The sequence below is a fragment of the Alligator mississippiensis genome, chromosome 6, assembly GCF_030867095.1.
Source record: "Alligator mississippiensis isolate rAllMis1 chromosome 6, rAllMis1, whole genome shotgun sequence".
NCBI lineage: Eukaryota > Metazoa > Chordata > Crocodylia > Alligatoridae > Alligator > Alligator mississippiensis.
Window position 1 is genome coordinate 95,405,362 of NC_081829.1, and position 18,734 is coordinate 95,424,095.

An 18,734-nucleotide genomic window follows, 5' to 3' on the forward strand; every position below is an offset into this window, starting at 1 on the left:
CATCCAGTCGAGCCTCCCCGCCCTGCAGCCATTGCCTCCTCACGGGGACGGGCTGCGGGGTCTAACCCGCTCCATCACGGCGGGATGTCAAATCCCTCCCCGCCACCCCACTCCCCACACATACAATCCTCTCTTCAGCAGGGGGATTCACAAAGCAGCCTTCCCGCCCAGCGGGTTGCAAACGTACCCCCCGCACCCGTCCGCCAGTGCCCCTTGCATGTCGGCCTGATGGCAAAACGAAGAGGCAGGCAATAGCCCCGCTTACCCCGCAGCGCGGTGCGTGCGGCTCCGGGCGCGGGCTCTGCAGTGCTGCACGCGCACACACTGCAGCACGGCTCGCGCGGGAGCCCGGCGGAGTGTGTGTGTGCGCGGCTCGCCCCAGAGGCGCGGCATGACCGCTAGGCGCTGGCAGAGATTTTTTCTTAAAGCTACATGATTCTTCCCCAAAGCCAGCGCCCTGCCGGCCTTCCCCTCCCCAAAAGACACCACCCGCTGAGGAAAAACCGATGAACGCTGAAGTCACCGCGCCCCGCTCCATGAAAACCTGGCACGAAACCTGGCACGGTTCATTAGGGCAGCGGGGCGACCTTTTATTAGAGACACGGAATAGTTGGGAAAATTGCGCTTTGCCAGCTTTCGGGCGCAGACGCCCTTCTTCGGGCAGAGTCTGCCGTGAAAAGGTGTACCGCGGCGCCGTTTCCGAAACAACCCTTCCAATCGACTTTTGCAGCCGCCTCACAAAGCGGCTGCGCATCGGCAACACGGCGGGGGTGCACGCGGGGGCATGTGTGCCCCCTGAGATTGGCGGTGCGCCCCCTGAGAAAACCGCTGAAGAAGCTAGGGACGGTCGCCGCTTGCTGCCCCGCCACCGACACCGCCGGCAGCGTCGGGCAGTTCTCAATTGCCACTGGCCACCACCGCCACTGCTGGCAGCATCTGCGAGGCGCTCGCCATCCCCTCCCTGCCCCACCGCGCCATGAGTGGGGAGCTCCCTGCTCGCTGCCACCATCAACACCGCCGCAGCCACCTGTGGGAGCTCACCGCCACCGTGCCACTCCCCATGGGAGCTCCCTGCTCATTGCCACGGCCAACACCACTGCAGCCACCTGAGGGAGCTCCCTGCTCGCCGCCACCATGCCACTGTGCTGCTGCTACCTGTAGGACCTCCCCGCCTGCCACTGCCACCAACACCGCCATGGCCACCTGCAGGAGCTCCCTGCTCACCGCCACCATGCCACCGCCTGCAGGAGCTCCCCGCTCGCAGCCACGGCCATCACCGCTTCACCGCTGCGGCCATCTGCAGGAGCTCCCCGCTTACCACCATCACCAACACCACTGCGGCCACCTGAGGGAGCTCCCTGCTCACCACCACCATGCCACCACCTGAGGGAGCTCCCTGCTCACTGCCACCATCAACACCGCTGCAGCCACCTGAGGGAGCTCCCTGCTCATTGCCGCTGTGCCGCCACTGCCTGCAGGAGCTCCACACTCACCACTGCCACCAGCACCACTATGGCCACCTGTAGGAGCTCCCTGCTCACCACCACTATGCCACTGCCTGTGGGAGCTCCCTGCTCTCCACCGCTGTGCCGCCACTGTCTGCAGGAGCTCCCCACTCACCGCTGCCACCAATACTGCTGCAGCTACTTGCGGGAGCTCCCTGCTTGACGCCACCGCCAACACGGCCATGGCCACCTGCAGGAGCTCCCTGCTTACCACACCATGCCACCGCCTGTGGGAGCTCCCCACTCGTCGCCATCGCCAACACTGCTGCAGCCACCTGCAGGAACTCCCTGCTCGCCACCACCGCCAACACTGCCACGGCCACCTGCAAGAACTCACTGCCACCGCCAACACCACCACAACCACCTGCAGGAGCTCCCTGCTTACCGCCACCATGCCACTGCCTGCTGGAGCTCCCTGCTTGCTGCCAACAGCACTGCAGCCACCTGCAGGAGCTCCCTGCTTGCAGCCACCGCCTACAGGAGCTCCTTGCTTACCGCTGCCACCAACACCACCGCAGCCACTTGCAGGAGCTCCCTGCTTGCCACAGCCACCATCATGCCACTGCCTCCTGCGGGTGGTCACTGTGTCCCCCAGCCTGTGGGGGCACGCAGCGTTCATGCTGCTGTGTATGTGCCATGCAGTGACATAACTAGACTCCTGACATGCAGACAGAAGTGACAGTTTTCACCTGATCTGGACACAAAAAAGCAGTTTATAGCTGTGATCATCACAAATGCACAGCTGTACACAGCCTCCAAAATGGGAGATTGGGTGACAATCTGACCCCTCATTGCATGAGGTATCAGATACAGATGTTACAAATGTAGTGTCTTATAACTTGCCTCTGGGAGCCTGGTGAACTTTTAGTATCAGGCCCCCCTTGGCCAGAGGTAATGATAATAATAATCAGACAAGGGGAAAAAAATTACCATTTTTGGGCCCCCTTTCTGTCTGGGCCCAGTTCACCCATGTGTGTGTCCAGCCCTGGTACCATGGATATTTTCCTTCCTCTCATTGCTAGTTAAGCACACACATGTGGGTAAAGAACATTTCCCTCTGCCTAAAGAAGGGCGTTTGTGCCCAAAAGCTTGCAAAGAACAATTTTTCCAACTATTTAGTTGATCTAATAAAAGATAGCACCTCTACCCAAAGAACCTCATCTGGGTAAAGGACAGTGACACTGCAATGCAGGACTAGGGAATGATAATAAACTGCACATGAAGTAGCAGCTTCCACCTGAAAGTACTGCCTTGAGAAAATGAAGGTGTGAGGCAGAGATAAAAATAGTTACGTGGTGTAATAAAAGTGTGATCTGCAATGTGTGTTACACAATAATAGGGAAAGAAATTACGACATGGGGGAGAGGGAAGGATCACTTTTGAGGTGAAATTTGAAAAAAGACAGTGACATGATGAAGCTAAAGATGGCAGAAGGCAGCTCCAGATGGTTTGAACAGTAGAGAAGAAGGTTCTTATACCAAAAGTGGAGAGACTGTGGGGAAAAACACAGGGGCAATTGTTAAGAGTGTAATGTGTGTACCAAATATCATCTTTATAGACAGAATATTATCTTTATATATCTATAAAAGCAAAAGCTTTTACAGGTAATATGACAATATAACATGCTAGAACCCTCTTTTTAGTTGCTTGTTACTTTCTCAAATGTTCTGCTTCCAGGCTCATCTTGTCTATGCTTTCCTCTAAGCTTGAGGAGCCATGCAAGTCTTCGAAAAATATACTCTCTCCTTTACAAAATACTATTTTTCACGTGGAACACTCAAAATGGGCCAGTCCTTGCTCTTGCAAACACACACATGACCATAGCAATCAAGCTATGACACGTAACATTGCTCACAGTAGGAGTGACTGCTTGTAGGAAGTGGTATTAAAACTAGCTTCACATATAGCTGGTTCTCAAAGAGATACTCAGATATTGCAGTAATGGGGACATACAAGCACATTAATTGAAAAGCCAGAAGTTGGAAACATGCTTCAAAATAACTTTACTTATTTAATATTTTAACATAAAGCACTTAAATGTTAGCATTAGAAGCAATTTAAAAGTCACTGAAGGCCCTGGATTGAAAATGCACCCCCACCAAAATATCTATCCATCACATTACAGGTATGCATGTGCTATATTTGACTGCTGCTGTTCCATGACTTTTGAAGTAGTGTCCGTGTTTGCATGTTGGGGGTGGGGTTGCATACTCATATAGTGATGTACTATAAAATGAAGGAATTGCATGTGATGTAGCTTGGATTTTTCTTTCCTCTTCTTTATTCTGTCTTTTTAATAAAGATATGAAGTGCCATACCCTATGCTTAATAAATATTAAGCATCCAACTTGGAACTGGAAAAAGTTAAGAAATGCAAAAATTCAATCTTGGCTAGGAGAGTGAGGATGACTGCATGATGAAAGGAGTGGACTGGGACTCAGATCCTATTCCAAGTTAAGACAAAGATGGACGTGCCTGTGCAACCTTGATCAAGCCGCATAAGAGGGCTGTAGTACTTTGGGGGTCCTTGCTTTGCTTTTTACTGTATAGTGAATTTAAGTTTCTATGCATAAGAATTGCCTTTGCAGATGCACACTAGCGCGCGGAAAATCACAAGGATGATCAATCATCATGATTCAGGACATAGGTAGGATTAGAAAGAAACTTCCTTGCATGAGAGAGTATTTCATAATTACTTTTGGAGGTTTTTCTCTTTCTGCTGTTGGCTACTGTTGACTACGTAGATTTGGCTTCTTCCAGGTTCAAGTGTTCATATTATGCATCCTTAAGATGATAAGATGTCCAGTTGCAGGTTCTATGTAATGGATGAATCATACCATGAAAAATGATTGCATGAGTTGTGTGGGAAATGCAACAAATTGATCTGGACTAGTAGGAACTGGTAATAGATTCTTCCAGCCACAAATGTTCTTTCAGGTTCAGACTATGTCAGAGTTCAATAAACTTGACAAGTTAAATCAAAACCACTCTTGGCTGATATAGCAGGGCATCAGCACAGAATTAAATAAAGCCTTCAGAAATCAATGCAGCTATGTTGTTCCTTCAGGTGTGACTCCCATTTCCCAAGTCCAAGAGACAATTAGAATATCATCTTTTCTTGGGACCTGATTCAGTGGAATAACCCGTCACTTTTTGTGGTATGCAACCCATTTCTCACTGTCAAGACCACATGTCTAATCAGTGGACCTAGCTGAGCTATTCATTAGAAACTTGGCCAGGCCACAGACATTTGCTTCCATGCTTTATGCCAAGCTCCAGAAAAGGAGGAGGGAGTGGCAAGGAGCTCATGTTAATGAGTTCTTCATTCCCCATGGAGAGATAATCAGAGCAGTGCTCAGAGATTCATCAAATTCTTTATTAGCACTTTAATGACCTACATGGCTTTTTTTTTAAAGGAGTTACTTCAGCAAAGAATTGGATAATTCCTCACACAGCTGTGTTTTAGGAGGCAGCTCGGGGGACATGCTTGCCAAATTACTTTGCTCTATTAAAAAAAAAAAAAGTGCCATAGTGTTTCCTGGGTGCCTCTTTTTTCAATCAAGGGCATTATGTCCTCTGTCCACCTCTTCTGTTTTTTTGGTTTCTTTTGTAGTCATTACAGCTTTGAGAGCTGTACGGCAAAGTGCCAAACAGTAATGGCACTGTATGTCCTCACTCTGCAAATGACCTTAAAAGCTCTCCAGGCACAATCTCTCTCCTGACATCATTACTAATGGTCATATAGACCAGTATATAGGCAGGCGCCTCCAGGTGGTTATGAAAGATGTCTTCCAGGGGTGAGCGCCAAATGTCTACAAACCACTGCATCTTCTATTCCCCAAATGAAGATTAAGTTTGTTTGATGCTGGGTATTAGACACCCTAGGCACCAGAGCAGCAAGTAGCTGTTGCCAAGATTAGGTTTTTTTTCATCTGCGCCTGGTGAGAAGTATGCAACCTCTTTCATCCTGTGTGAGACCTTGTCACAATGATCTATGCCTTTAGTACCTTGAGAATGGATTACTGTAATACATGCTAGATGGACTACACAGGGTGATCGTTTGGAAATTACACATAATGCAATATTATTAAGTGGAATTCCACACAAAAAGAACATATTACATCACTGCACGCATTCCCCAAAGACTTCCATATATGAATTAGAAGCAACACCACGATTTCTAAAGCTGCTTGATTTGAGACCCGCTTACTTGAAGGACTGCTTCTCTTCCGATGATTTTCTGCCACAAAATGAATGAAGGTATCTGAACACCTAGGTTTACAAGAGAGAGACCTATTTGGGAACACGACTCACCAAGTTTCTTTGACTTTGGAATTTGTTGCTCAGGCTCTTCTCTTTGCTCCCATGTTCCTTCAGAGTCCAGATTTCTTTCTGGATTGTTACGAGGGTAAATGCACTAAAGATTACAAGGTCCACAGATACTATGGTAATGGGATATGTATAAGTACCAGAGAGAGAATTTAGTTTTTCCTGATTCAACTCCTAAGTGTTTCCTGACAAACTCTAGTATAATAAAGCACAAATGTACAGCTCATTACGTTTGCATTTCCTCCAAACCACAGACCCTTTCCTTTGGGCAAAGAGGACAGGAAAGGATGCTTTCTGCCCCCACTAAAGTCTATCAATTGCATTTTACTCATGTGAAACAGGATGGTTATTCAGCATTCTCTGCTCCTCTCTGGAGGCTGCCTTTATTATGCTTTTACCCTCGTAGCTGACTGGTGCAAATGAGGAGTAATTCCTTTGAGGTTAAGGGGAATTGCACTGGTGTAATATCACTAGGAATGGAAACAGAATGAGGCCCCTGGAGACTAGGATACCAAGACTGGAAATATCAGGGCCATTTATCTACAGGACTGGCCCAGAAGAATAGTTGTTCATATCATGAAAAAATAAAGTTCTCATTTCCTCCTTGTCCCTTCAGGGAAGGAAAGAACATCCTGTTCTTCTAATAATGTGAGCAAAAGACTAGTTATTTTTGGCCAAAAAAATCCTGTTTAAAGCACATTTTTAAAGGCCATCTCTAATCCATGCCTCTTATTGGCATTAGGAACAGAGTACATATTTTTTTTGCATCAAGAAATCTCTACTTATCAGTTTAGTATCATCTACACTCAGACTAAAATTAATGCCAGCTTAGAATAGTGAAAACCCTCCATTGCCAATTATGAAATACTCTCAGCAGATAGCAGTGATTCTGAACAGAGTAACGCCCATTGTCAGTGTGTGTCATATCTAGTGCTGCACCTGGGGCACAGAATGCCCAGGGAACATTTATCACAACTGTGGTTGAAAGGTGGGTCAGGAAGACGAATGCTAAAATACTGGTGTATAGGGTCATGGGCAGGGCAGGGAATGTATCTTGGTTCAATGGCTCTCTAAGAGTTTCACACCCAGTACACTTGTACAGGTCCATGTTGTAGACTAATGCTATCCTCCCCAACCACTAGTGTACACTGGACAAAGGACACAGCTGTAAGCAGCATTTGCCTCCTTCAGCAACAAGTCTCCCTGAGTGCAACTGTCTACATACCCAGGACCTGTGTTTTACAACTCATGACAAACTTTTTTGAGCAAATCAACTCTGATCATGTTTTACAGGTCATGCAAAGGTTATGCACAGAGAAAAAAAAATCAGCATTGACATCTATTGGATGCTTTTGTCATTGATTAAGAAAACCAAGCTGCAGCTCCCCTAGTAATTGAAAAATTTGACATATATTGCCTGGAATGTTAATTTCACAGCCAAGAAAAGCTTCACTGGCTACTCTACTGTCATTAATATAATTTATAGCAGTACATAGATTGCAGAAAGTACTTAGATTGTGATTTCTCTGAGGCAAGGACTGTTGTTTTGTTCTGTTTCTCATGCTTAGCACAATGGGTTTCTGGTTTTTGATCAGGGCTTGGTGGTAGTATAATACACATAACAGATAATAAATAAACCCTGATATTTCCCAAGCAACTCAACTGATATTTCTAGGGTCCTCATTTTAGTATGATTTCCATGTACGAGAAGAAACAACATTTAGAAATGTTAAATTATTTAACAGTTGGAAACTAACAAACTGCTAATGTACCCGAGAAGGAACAAAGCTTCCTCTTTAAAAATTACTAATTGCAGCATAAGATTTTTAGCTCATCAGAGTCTCAAAAGCTTCATATATTCAACCAGACTCCCAGTAATGGCAGTAGATGGATTTTCTCAGTATATACTCAGTAGGCATGTCTATAGACATTATCAGCACTCAGCAATAAACTCCGGTGCAGATCAAACCAGAGTTTATTGCACCTAAGAGTGCCATTTGAACATGTACCTGGAACTGCAGCATGTTGAGCCACGTCGGAACAGCCCCAGCTGGCAGCAGACCCTGGGGGTCAGCCTGCCAGCCCGGGGTTGCTCCAACCCAGCTCAACATGCTGCAGAGGGGCTGGCTGGGGCACAAGGGTGCTCCAGCGCAGGGCTAGCTGGCAGGCAGCCCCCACACAAGCACCATCATCTCCCAGCCAGCCCCGTCAGCATCTACATATGCGCTGCTGCTGAGTTTATTAGTTTCCTGTGGCCTAATAGGGTTGCACATGTAGACGCGAAACATTTACTGTGGAGCTAATTAATCTACTTCGCAGTAAACATCTTGTGTAGATGTGCTCAGTGACTGCTGATGCCAGGAGTAAGTTCTTTCTCAGTTGGCTGAAAGTCAGCCAGTGAGAGCTCAGTCATATACCACTGAAGTCAAACGGGATTTGCCATCAGACTTCCAAGAGGTGCAGGACAGACCAATAGGACTCCATTTTGCAAAGTGTTGAGCACTCTGGCTGTAACCCGATGAAGCACTTAAGCATGTGCTCAGTGTAATATAGCTCTCGTTCTTAGGAGTCGCTGAGCACATACTTAGAAAATCCATCCAAAGTTGTTCCCAAGAAGTCAGTGAGACTATTCATATACTTAAAGTTAAGCACGTGCTTAAGTGATCTGCTGGATTAGAGACAGCCCTTTCCATAGCAAATAACTTTTAAAGGATTCTGGGCTGTCATTGGGCAGTAGTTTAATCTTGCTGTCAGTAGGGAAGCAAAGGGCAATGTGTCCTTAAAACACATTGTCCTTTTCTTCCCCAGAGCCATCTAGTTCTAATTCAATAGAGACAGGCAGATGGGGATATGGTACTGGGAGACTCGAAACACAAAGATCCGTATTTTTTAAAATATATTTTAACCAGACCAGATATAATTCCTTTCCCCACTGGGAGCAGAACCCAGCCTCGATAATCAATGAACTCTGAGGGCTAAGCAAACTCTGACAGCTGCACTGCTTCAGCTTGCAAGAGGTACATAAATCCATGCACCAGAATTCAGTGATACAGTCACTCAGCAAAGAAGAATAAGTAAAATGCAAGGGAGGAAAAAAAAATCACTTATCATGACATAAAGATGAGAGTTTTACATAGAATAACGTATATGCTACAAAACATCACACGTGGAGCCATCTGGCAAAAATTTAAGAAAAATGTATAAATTATATTTAACGGGGGAGAGAGCTGACAATAATTTGTAGAGAAACAGGCACTGGAATTTTCAGGAAAATCCAGAATGTCCTGGTGGTTAGCTAAAAGGAGATGAAGACAAAAGGCCTTACAATGTGGTTCCATTGATCACAATAGAGGTACCTGGGTGTATGCAACCCGAGTTATCTAGTCCATTTTCATCTAGCAAACTATCAAGAAAAAAATATTAATCTTTGATTAAAATAAAACACACGCATGGATTTACCTTTTCTTTTTGACAAATATCTAACTAACAGGTTTTGTAATAACCTTGTCTTTTATCACTTCTGAGGGTAAAAACTTTGGCTGTACTAAAACTAATAATAAAACTCCCTTTTATTTCAATAACGATTTTACCCTCACTTTCCACGCAGTAGAATGGAAATGAATGCATGTCACAAAGCCGTGTGTCCTGTGTGTGTGTGTGTGTGTGTGTGTACACACACACACACACACCCCATTTTTGTTTGCTTGCTTATTTTACAGGATAGGCTTTGATAAAAAATGCTGCTTTCCCAAAAAGTAATGACCTTGTTTTTCTCAGCAGGAAAATGAAGTCTATTGTGGATTTGTTCATGTATACATAGGATTATCTATCAACCAGTTACAGCATGTCTATTTGTGGACTCTTGTTTAAGCTGGTTTCCTCTCCTTATACTGCTGCACTTATCCTCAATGCTTAAACATTTGAGCCTGGATTTAGCAAGTTACTTAAGCATGTGCCTGACTTTAAGGGTTTTGCCAGTGCCAATAAGGTTTCACTGGGACCAGGCATGTGCTTAAATACCTTGCTGAACTGTGACCTTGATTTAGATCTCAGTGCCAAAAGTATGAAGTAGGGTGACACCAAATGGTACTGCATAAGACTGCAGTTTATGTCTTGTGTCCCCTAGCAGAGAAGTAAAGTTGCAACAAGACTTTATCAAGACTTTATAACTGCATACATGCATCTCAGAAATAAAAGGAATGTACTGTAATACATAAAAGAGCAACAACACTAAAAATGGTACAGTAATTTTTATAAGGGAAGAGAAAATTTGGACAAGTGGCTGGCCCTATATCTATATTGACCCAAACCAGAATCTCTGATCCAAAATCTTTCCTGAATATTAAAAAAGGCTAGATCTAAATCTAGTTCCATGCCTTGCAGCTCAGTTCCTTCTCTGTATTTTAGAGACTTGTTCATATAGGAAGTTCTGGCTCATGTCCTTCCCCTTTAAAACACCAGAGTGATGTAAAGGGGCCAGGATACAGCTTGCTGGCAATTTTTAAATGTTGATATCCTTATCTGGAACTGGTCTTTCCAGCTGCACCTGGTATGTGGAGGAGATCTTAATGGCTTTGCACATCAAACTGTTCTTCAGGCTAGAAAAACTGCTTAGTCTCTCTAAGCTGCACTTCATTCTGACTAGCTAGGGGAGGTTCAAAGAAATTGTGCAGATATTCTGGAATGTAGCTTGGACTGTGTGGTGTAGATTGAGACTGATATTGCTGTGCCAGAATATGGTTTGTCTCTATAAATTTATCCCTATACTGAAAAAGTGGCCAGAAAGGAGCTGCATGGTGCTTATCTTGATTAATTCCCATCGTCCAGCAGAGTCCTTGGTCCTATCGGGCATCGAGACAGCTCCAGAGGTTCCCTGCACCTTTTCCAGAGGCTTTCCTGCACCAGTGCAGTGGATATTCCAGGAAAGGGGAAATCAGGATCTAAGAACACGAAGGTGACAGCACTGGCTCTTCCCAATTTAACACATGGGCAATGCGTTTGGTTAAACTATGGCACTTAACAGTTAAAGAATTCAAAACATGCTAGCAAAAAATAGTTTCCATGCTATATAACTCACTGCCTAGCAAACAGGTCCAGTTGCAGATAGGATGTCCAAGCCAAGGTTTTCCAGTGGTGTCCAGGGTTTTGCATGCTCCAGTTTCTGAGGGCAATGGGAGGAGAGTCTTAACACACTGGAACAGAGCTGAGAAACGTGGATTCTATTTCTGTTTCTGCCAGAGACGTTCTGTGCAACCACAGGCAAAGCACTGGGATAAAAATTTCACTGCCTTTGAATCCCTGAACAAGAGAAACCTACGGGCTGATGTTCTGAGGTGCTGAGCACAGGATGTCCTTACTGACTTTGTATAATGACAAATCTTTCAGTTCCTCACAACGCATTGTTATTCTATCGCTTACCACGTCTTGCACTTTTGTATCCAGCTCTCCAATACTAGCATTGGATGTTATGAGTCATTAACTTTTTTTTTTTAATGTTTGTGATGCTTTATATTTCTTTTTTAAAAGCTCCCCAACAATCAGCCTGTATTAGCAAGCCACATTGCCAAACCGGTTATATTTTGTGTATGACTTCAATTTGTATCAAAAGAGGTTCTGTTGATACAAGGCTGAAGAGCCACTATCCATGCCATGGTCTATCAGAGGAAATAACAAAGATCCGTTAGAGACAGAGACATCAGTTTTGAGCTGAGATGTTAATAAATCTTGCCAAGTCCTAATAATTCCTTTACAGCCATTTGTTACGTTCCACAGAAGCCATACGGAAAGACTAGCAAAGGGGACCATCTGGAAGAATTAAAGTGTGAATCATCTCCTGTGTAGAAACACATTTGGGTGTCTGACTTGTTTAAACTTTCAGATATATGATGATTATCACAAGTGGCCAGGTTTTGGTGCATTTGTGCATAAATTAATTTTTCAAAATGTTTCCATTCTGTAGGAGAAAAGATATTTTAAAAAGGAATAACAAAACCTGTAGCACAGTTTTACAAACTTTAATAAATGACTAATTAGACCAAATTCCTGTAGTGGAGTATTATGTTGCCACTCTAGGGGTCCTTTTGTCATCATCATGAACTGAAATGTTTTAAATATGAGAAGAAAGAGCATCACAATTAAAAACCCAGAAAAATACTGAATATTAAAAACACCGTCTTAATGTCTCCTCTGCTGTCTACATTACTGTCTATAGGCTGCCTATACTCTGATAAAAGCTGAATTTTTAGAATATTAGCACACACGTTAGCATTCTAGTATAGGCAGCACAATTGTGCTCTAACAATACTCGGTCAAGGTGAATATTTCAAAATACATCATTTACACTACAATGGAAAGGTCCAGGGACTGGAAACTGTCAAAGGCATTCAGTTTTGACTTTCCTTTGTTACTATTGAAAGCAGGGAGCCTCCTACTATTCACTTGGGTATAAGAGGTTTAGGCTAGCATCTTTGAATGTCCCACCCTGTGTATTTATATAATGCCCATTCCAGTCACCTCTAAAACTGGTACTGTTTTTAAAAATCAAAATCCGTTCATTTAAAATGTATTTGAAGTTTTAAGTTTCGATATATGGTAATGGAATCATGTTGGAAATAACTGTCCTGCCCATATGGTTTTGCTTACTGCCTGAGGACTTTTGTGAAAGTAAATCTCTTCGGTGGTGTCTTGAAGCTGTCTCGCAGATAAAAGGGGGATCACTATTTGTGATGCCACCAATACAGCAATTCAACAATGACTAAAATATGGTATGTTTTCTAATTTAAGAATAAGAGACAATCTTAATAATTATGATAAGGGTTGTCACAGTCTTTTCCACAGTGAAGATCGTATCCTAATAAAAACATTTTCCTGGACCCCTCTCCTTCTGTTCATAATTGTCTGGATCATCTTCCCATCTATTTACAATCATATATCTCCCCTGTGAAAGCTACAGCAATCACTTACAGGAAAAGTTGTAGTAGGAAGGAGAACGTGTACTTTAAATGCAATAAAGCAGCTGTAAAAGAAGAGAGCTGGTAACATATGGCCATTCAGCTTTTGGTACACCACCATCAAATACTTCTGAGACCACAGGTCAGCCTGAGATAAGATTTCAATGAGTAATTAGGAATAAATTTTTTAAAAAATTCTTTTTACATGAAGAGCGATGGGTGGATCTTACTTAGCAGAGTTCATAAATTGACAGAAAGATGCAATTTTTTTCCCTTTCTTCACTTATGGAAAAAAAAGACCTCATAAAATACTTGAAAACCCAACAACTTTCCCATAATGCACAGCAAATTTCAGGAAAATGAATAATGGCAAAGGGTCAAATATTGTCTTGAGGCACACAACATCCCATTATTATGTCACTGAGAGATCGATTGTGAATCTGGGGTCAGAGCTCAGCTGAAAATGCCTCAAACAAGAACACTACGTCACGACACTTCTTACCACAGACGTTCCAAGAGAACGCTGTATACATGGGATGTAAGAAAAAGCAGAAGAGATGTCTCTCATACAAGTAGTAACATGCCATGCATCACAAATTACTAAATCAGCCAACACCATCAGTTGAAATCACTAAGATATTCCCGAAGCAGCTATATTGTGGTATTTTAGCGTCAGGGTTTATACGTATATTCAAATCTCAAATTAGTGATGCGTGTCATGTTTCAGGGCTATTATTGAGTGTTTAGCTATGCTGACTGTAAGGTCCTTAAGGCAGGTACCGATCTTTTCTCCTGCTCTGTACAGTGCCAAGAGCATTAGCAACATGTCACAATGAATTATAATCAGAACCTGACCAATTTCCAATCAGTCATATTTTCTATCTAATATTTTGCCATTAAGCATGGCAAAAAAGCTGAAAAAGAGCTTGAAACTGACAGTTAACAAAGCTATTCCAGAGGATTTACTGCTGCCAGTGTGTAGGACAACTCCAGATTAAGAATACAATCTTTTTCCTGGTAAAACATGCCTTGGGACAACCACATTCTCGATACAAACTTACTCAAGTCACTGGAGTTTTGCCCAATGAAAGCAAGTGTCAATCTGAGTGACGATTTCATGAGTTTGGCATCTTAACAATAACGGCGCTGTGCAATTTTTAAGAGTACCACCAGCTACGACATTCTAAACAGCAACAGTTCTTTTAAACCAAATGTTTCTCTTTACCTGTTTCTTGGCATTAACCCACCATTTTTCCTTTGGAGTCTCTTCCCCATCTCTGTGTCCCCCTTCTCCCTGTCCAGCTCTTCTCTTTAAGTTACCGTTTCTTTTAAGACTTCCCTTTCAATCAGATAGATCCTGCTGGCATGAGTTGTCTGCCGTATTCATTTCTCTAGACTCTAGCCTTATGTTGCATTGCCTTGGCAACAAGATTTAGCAGCAAGGCACCAGCCTTGAACTTGTCAGAGTCTGTAACAATGTGCGCTCAGCATGTATTACTTTGCAGCACATCAGGTTGCTATGACAACTACTAACAATAAAACTCATCTCCCTGGTTTAAATACAATAACTTTTATAGTTTGTTTCCTTGCTGTTCTGGATCTGTGCTGTGTGAATTCTGGGTTTCTTTCAGGGTTAGCCTTTTGGGGGGTTTTTTTTGGGTTTTCTTTTTAATGATGCCAGCCTCAAATAGTTCAATGACTCGAGAAATAGGAAGGCATTAAACATGCAATTTGGGTCATGAGTTCAATAGGGAGTAGAAGGAAGCAGAACAGTGGGAGTGTCAGTGCTGCGGGTCCTGGCAAACCGGGCAAACAGACAAAAACCTAAGTGTCTGCGTGTACGAGGTGTACCGCCGACCTGAATTTGAGCGCTCTGCGTGTTAGTGCAACCTAATCGGCGTTCGCAAGAGTCATCTGAACTTCAGGCTTTGGTCCGTGAGATACTGAGCACCTTCTCAGACCCTTTGCATCTCTGCCCTGATTTCTCCTCTGCCCTTGTCCTTCTCTGGGTCCAGCATGCTTCAGTCTGTGAACATATTTCATTTGATCAGATTACTCCCTATGAAGGAGAGGTTGCATCTCTCAGGGAGATGCACTTTTTGGCTCTTTTCCCACTGTTGCTAATACGCTGAAGGGGGTGGGGAGGGTGTGAAAGGATGGGAGTGCTAGCATAAAGACAGCTTCAGCTGGCTGGTGTTCTCACCCTGGTGTCACGCAGCCCTGCTTGGAACAGATCTGCATGAGACAAAGGCCAGTGTTCCCCAGAACATGGGCAGTATTAGCCCTGCTGAGGTCATAAGCAAGGCTACACCATTAATAGCAAATCTTAACATTGTAGGACCTGTGACATACAAGTCCACTGGGTTCCTTTTAGAAATCACAACCTTTTGAAATGAATGCATACTAATGCATGGTTTAGAGTGTATATTAAATCAGTGCTACATTAGCAATTGTCAAGGACTCCCAAGGGCTTGCATTCTACCCATTATATGGCTGTCCCATAGTTTCAACGACTCCGATAGCATACAGTACTCACCCTTTACTGTCTTTTACAATGATGAATACCGATGCAGTCTCAATACCATTCCACTTTTTCCATAATAGTGGGCAGATTTTCTTCAACGGAAGATAATTTGCAATCCAGAAGTCAAACAATGGATGTCTGTTTAACAATAAAAAGCCAGAAGTAAAACAGGATGCAGTACATTTTGAGTGCAGTTTCTGGATGCAAACAGGAACAGGAAAGAAACAGCAATTTTTCCTTCTCCCTGAATACAGCTGTAAGCTCCTCGAGTCAGGAAATTCTGGCCATGATAGGATAAATGAATGAAGATTTGTAAGGAGTTATATTCAGACAGACAAATGCTCTGTGCAAACAGAGTCTATTAACTCGCAATGGTTTTTAATTAAAAAAATCATGTGGTATCTTTCGGGTTTTCTAAAAAGAAGATTTTTAACCCAAGGAAAACAGTTACAGAAGGGACAAAAATATATAGTTTTAAAGCAAAAGGATTCTCAGTTTGAGATCTTTTTATCACCAGACTGCTCTACAATTAGTTTTAGTAGTTATTCGTAGTACAGTGAAAACTCGAAGAAGCAAGGGAGACTGGGAATCCATTGTACAAGGCACTGTACAAACATACTAAGAAATAGTCCCTGAGCAGAAGGGCGTGCAAGCTAAATAGGCAAGGCAGACAAAGGGCTGGGGAAGAAGCAGAAGTGAAAGGTGAACTGCTTATGGTTACAAAGCAAATCAGTGGCAGCACAGAACTGAGGTCTCCTGCTTCCCAGCCCAGTGTACTATCCACTGTCCATGCTGACTCCATAAGAAGAATATAATCTTCACGGGGCTCCTGCGAGTCAAGCAATTAAGTACGACTGCCCCTATTTTAGAATGAGGCTGCAGGACTTCAACAACGCCGTGGCGAGAGTTGATGTCAGAACTAGGATCAGAACTTCATTTCCACTGCTAGGATCATATTACTCCACCTCGCCCCTCTCTTTATCTAATTAGTAATCATATATTTCAGGGCTGTAACATCTCAGTGGCCTGGGCGGGGGTTGCATGCCACGGGACCTCCCAGGTTCCCTGCCACTGTGTGGACAGTGCAACTCCCCTACTTTGTGGGCAGCAGAGTCCCCAGGCCCCCTCCTTCCATACAACTCTGCCCCAGAGATCCTGGCCGCCGCAATGAGGGCAGCGCAGGCCAGGTGGGAGCCCAGGGACCACGTAGTAAGCTGCCAGTCAGATAGCCCTGGTATACTTCAGTATTTCTTTTATTATTTGTAATATGGTAGCACCCATCAGTCCCAAACGGGGCTCAGGGGTCCTTTGGATTAGGTACCGCACACAAACAGAACAAAATGTTAGTCTCGGTATCAGATTCCATTGACTTGAGTGGGTTTTGAGTCAGGTTCTTCACCTGTATTTAGGCTGCTGAATTCTCTTAGAAAAACAGGCCCAAACAATTTGCTACCTGAATTGATTGTTCACTGTTGACAGAGCAAACATAAAAAGGAAGGATGAAAATGAGAACCATGGAGACAGCTATAGCCAAAGAACATCCCTGGCAACATACCATCTTCCTGCAAAGCCTGTTTACTGGAGCTATTGCCACGCAATTACAGTTCAAGTTGCTACTTCCCTTTTCACACAGTGTAGAGTAAACACGCATCTTTTTGAGCTGCAAGTAGTCAACAAACCAACCTGGCAACCAAACACCAACACCAAACCTCCCTTAAACACATGTCACTAAGATCTCACGTCAAGGCATGCATTTCCTTTCGAAATAAATACATTCATTAATAAGTACAGCTACAATCAATTAAGATTTTTTAAAAATTTAGACTGCCTTTTTTGGTTGCCAAACTTTAAAAGCATATCTTCTGGTTTAAGAAAGGAAAGCTAATTTAAAAAGAATAACCCCCAATCATGCAACGGTATTTTCCTCTTCTTTTACGATGAAAGCACGTGAAGACCTCAGTCATAGGCTCATTATGCCAGGCCCTCTCCACAAACATAATGAAAGGCAAAGAGATGACAATGCATGGATACGACAAGAGACAACACTGGGAGTTTAGCAATCAAACTGGGAACACAAGATAACAGCAGTGAGATGATTACAACGAGCCTGATTAGTACTGATCACAGCTCTGGAGCTCTGTGCACGTGCAAGGGTCTCCAGCCCTTTGGAGGATCAGGGTGCATTGTATAGGCATGTGGGACACGCTGTGCACTGGACACCCTTCCCCAACACCAGCACCTGCTATTCGGTGTCAGCTTGGGGTTTTCCAGCTGGATACAATATTGAGATGCTACCTTAAGAACTTTAGGAAAGGCAAAGCTCAAATCATGCTTGCTGAAACGGTTTGCACTGGTAAGTGGGCTTTCTAGCATCCCATAGTACTGCCTTCAGTATTTAATATTTATTCACCCATTTACCCAGCCCACGGCTGTTTGTGTTCTTTGGCTATCATCTCCAGGCTGAAGCTTCTCCAAACATGTACATTGTCACCTGGCTCTCTGTACCGCTTAATTTGTACATGAGGGCCCTGGGTATTCATGCCATCGAAGATGAGGGGGACAGCAACTAGAGTTTCTCTCATAGGTTTTCCTAATTTGAATAATACAGGATATAGGATCTGGACACAGGCACATACATGCATATATACAAGACTATACTGTATGTCCCCATGCATGGATTAGGATAAGGCTCTTTAAAATGTTGCAATTTATTCAAAATATTGGATAGAACTTAAATCAAAGTATGTTGACAAATCTAGATCCACACCATCTCCATCCTTGGCGGTTTTTAAAGCCTGGCTCAACAAAGCCCTGGCTTGAAGAATCTAGTTGGGGCTGGTCCTGCTTTGAGCAGGGGGTTGAACTAGACGTGACCTCCGGAGAGCCCTTCCAACCTTCATTTTCTATGATCTGTACAGAGATGAGCTGTGTTTCTTCCCCACAGGCAGACTTGGCACCTCCATTAGATTAACTGTGTGACTCGGGAGGAAGAGTTTGCAGAATCTGATCCTGGATTGGTCCAAGGTTAAATCAAATGATCCATCACAGAAGACACAGCACAGCCCCATGTTTCGGCCTCTGGATTGGTTTGCATGAAGCCTTGGTTTTGTTTTTGCTTTTGTCACTACATTCCTAGGTGACTTTGGGCTAGTTTCTCCACCTCTCTGTAACTGTATTTCCCTTCCCACGCTGCTTCTGTGCTGGTCTATTTAAAGCTTGATCTATAACCCTTGAAATCAATGGGAATTTTTTCACTGTCTTCAGACCCTTAGATTAAGTTCTTGGAGGCAAAGGATATCTCTCACTACGTGTATATGTGGTGCCTGGCACTATACTAGGTAGAGCCTCATACTACTTGTGCATAAATACTTGTGGGATGGGAACATTAAGCGAGAATCACATTGGGCTCATTACATTACCTTTCCC

General features: G+C 43.8%; 1 protein-coding gene across 5 annotated transcripts in view; it reads right to left on the reverse strand.

Moving 5' to 3' along the window:
• ADD3 (adducin 3) overlaps positions 1-14,147 on the reverse strand; it is a 173,851-nt gene extending 159,704 nt beyond the window's left edge. For 2 of the 5 annotated variants that reach the window (XM_006263287.4, XM_019485980.2), the window contains exon 1: positions 266-363. The gene's annotated coding sequence lies outside the window, so the exon portion shown is untranslated. Of the gene's footprint in view, positions 1-265; positions 364-14,009 lie in introns of those variants that run through there. The other 3 variants (XM_014594684.3, XM_059730187.1, XM_059730189.1) reach the window with 3 other exon arrangements.
• Between the last annotated feature and the right edge of the window lie 4,587 nt (positions 14,148-18,734).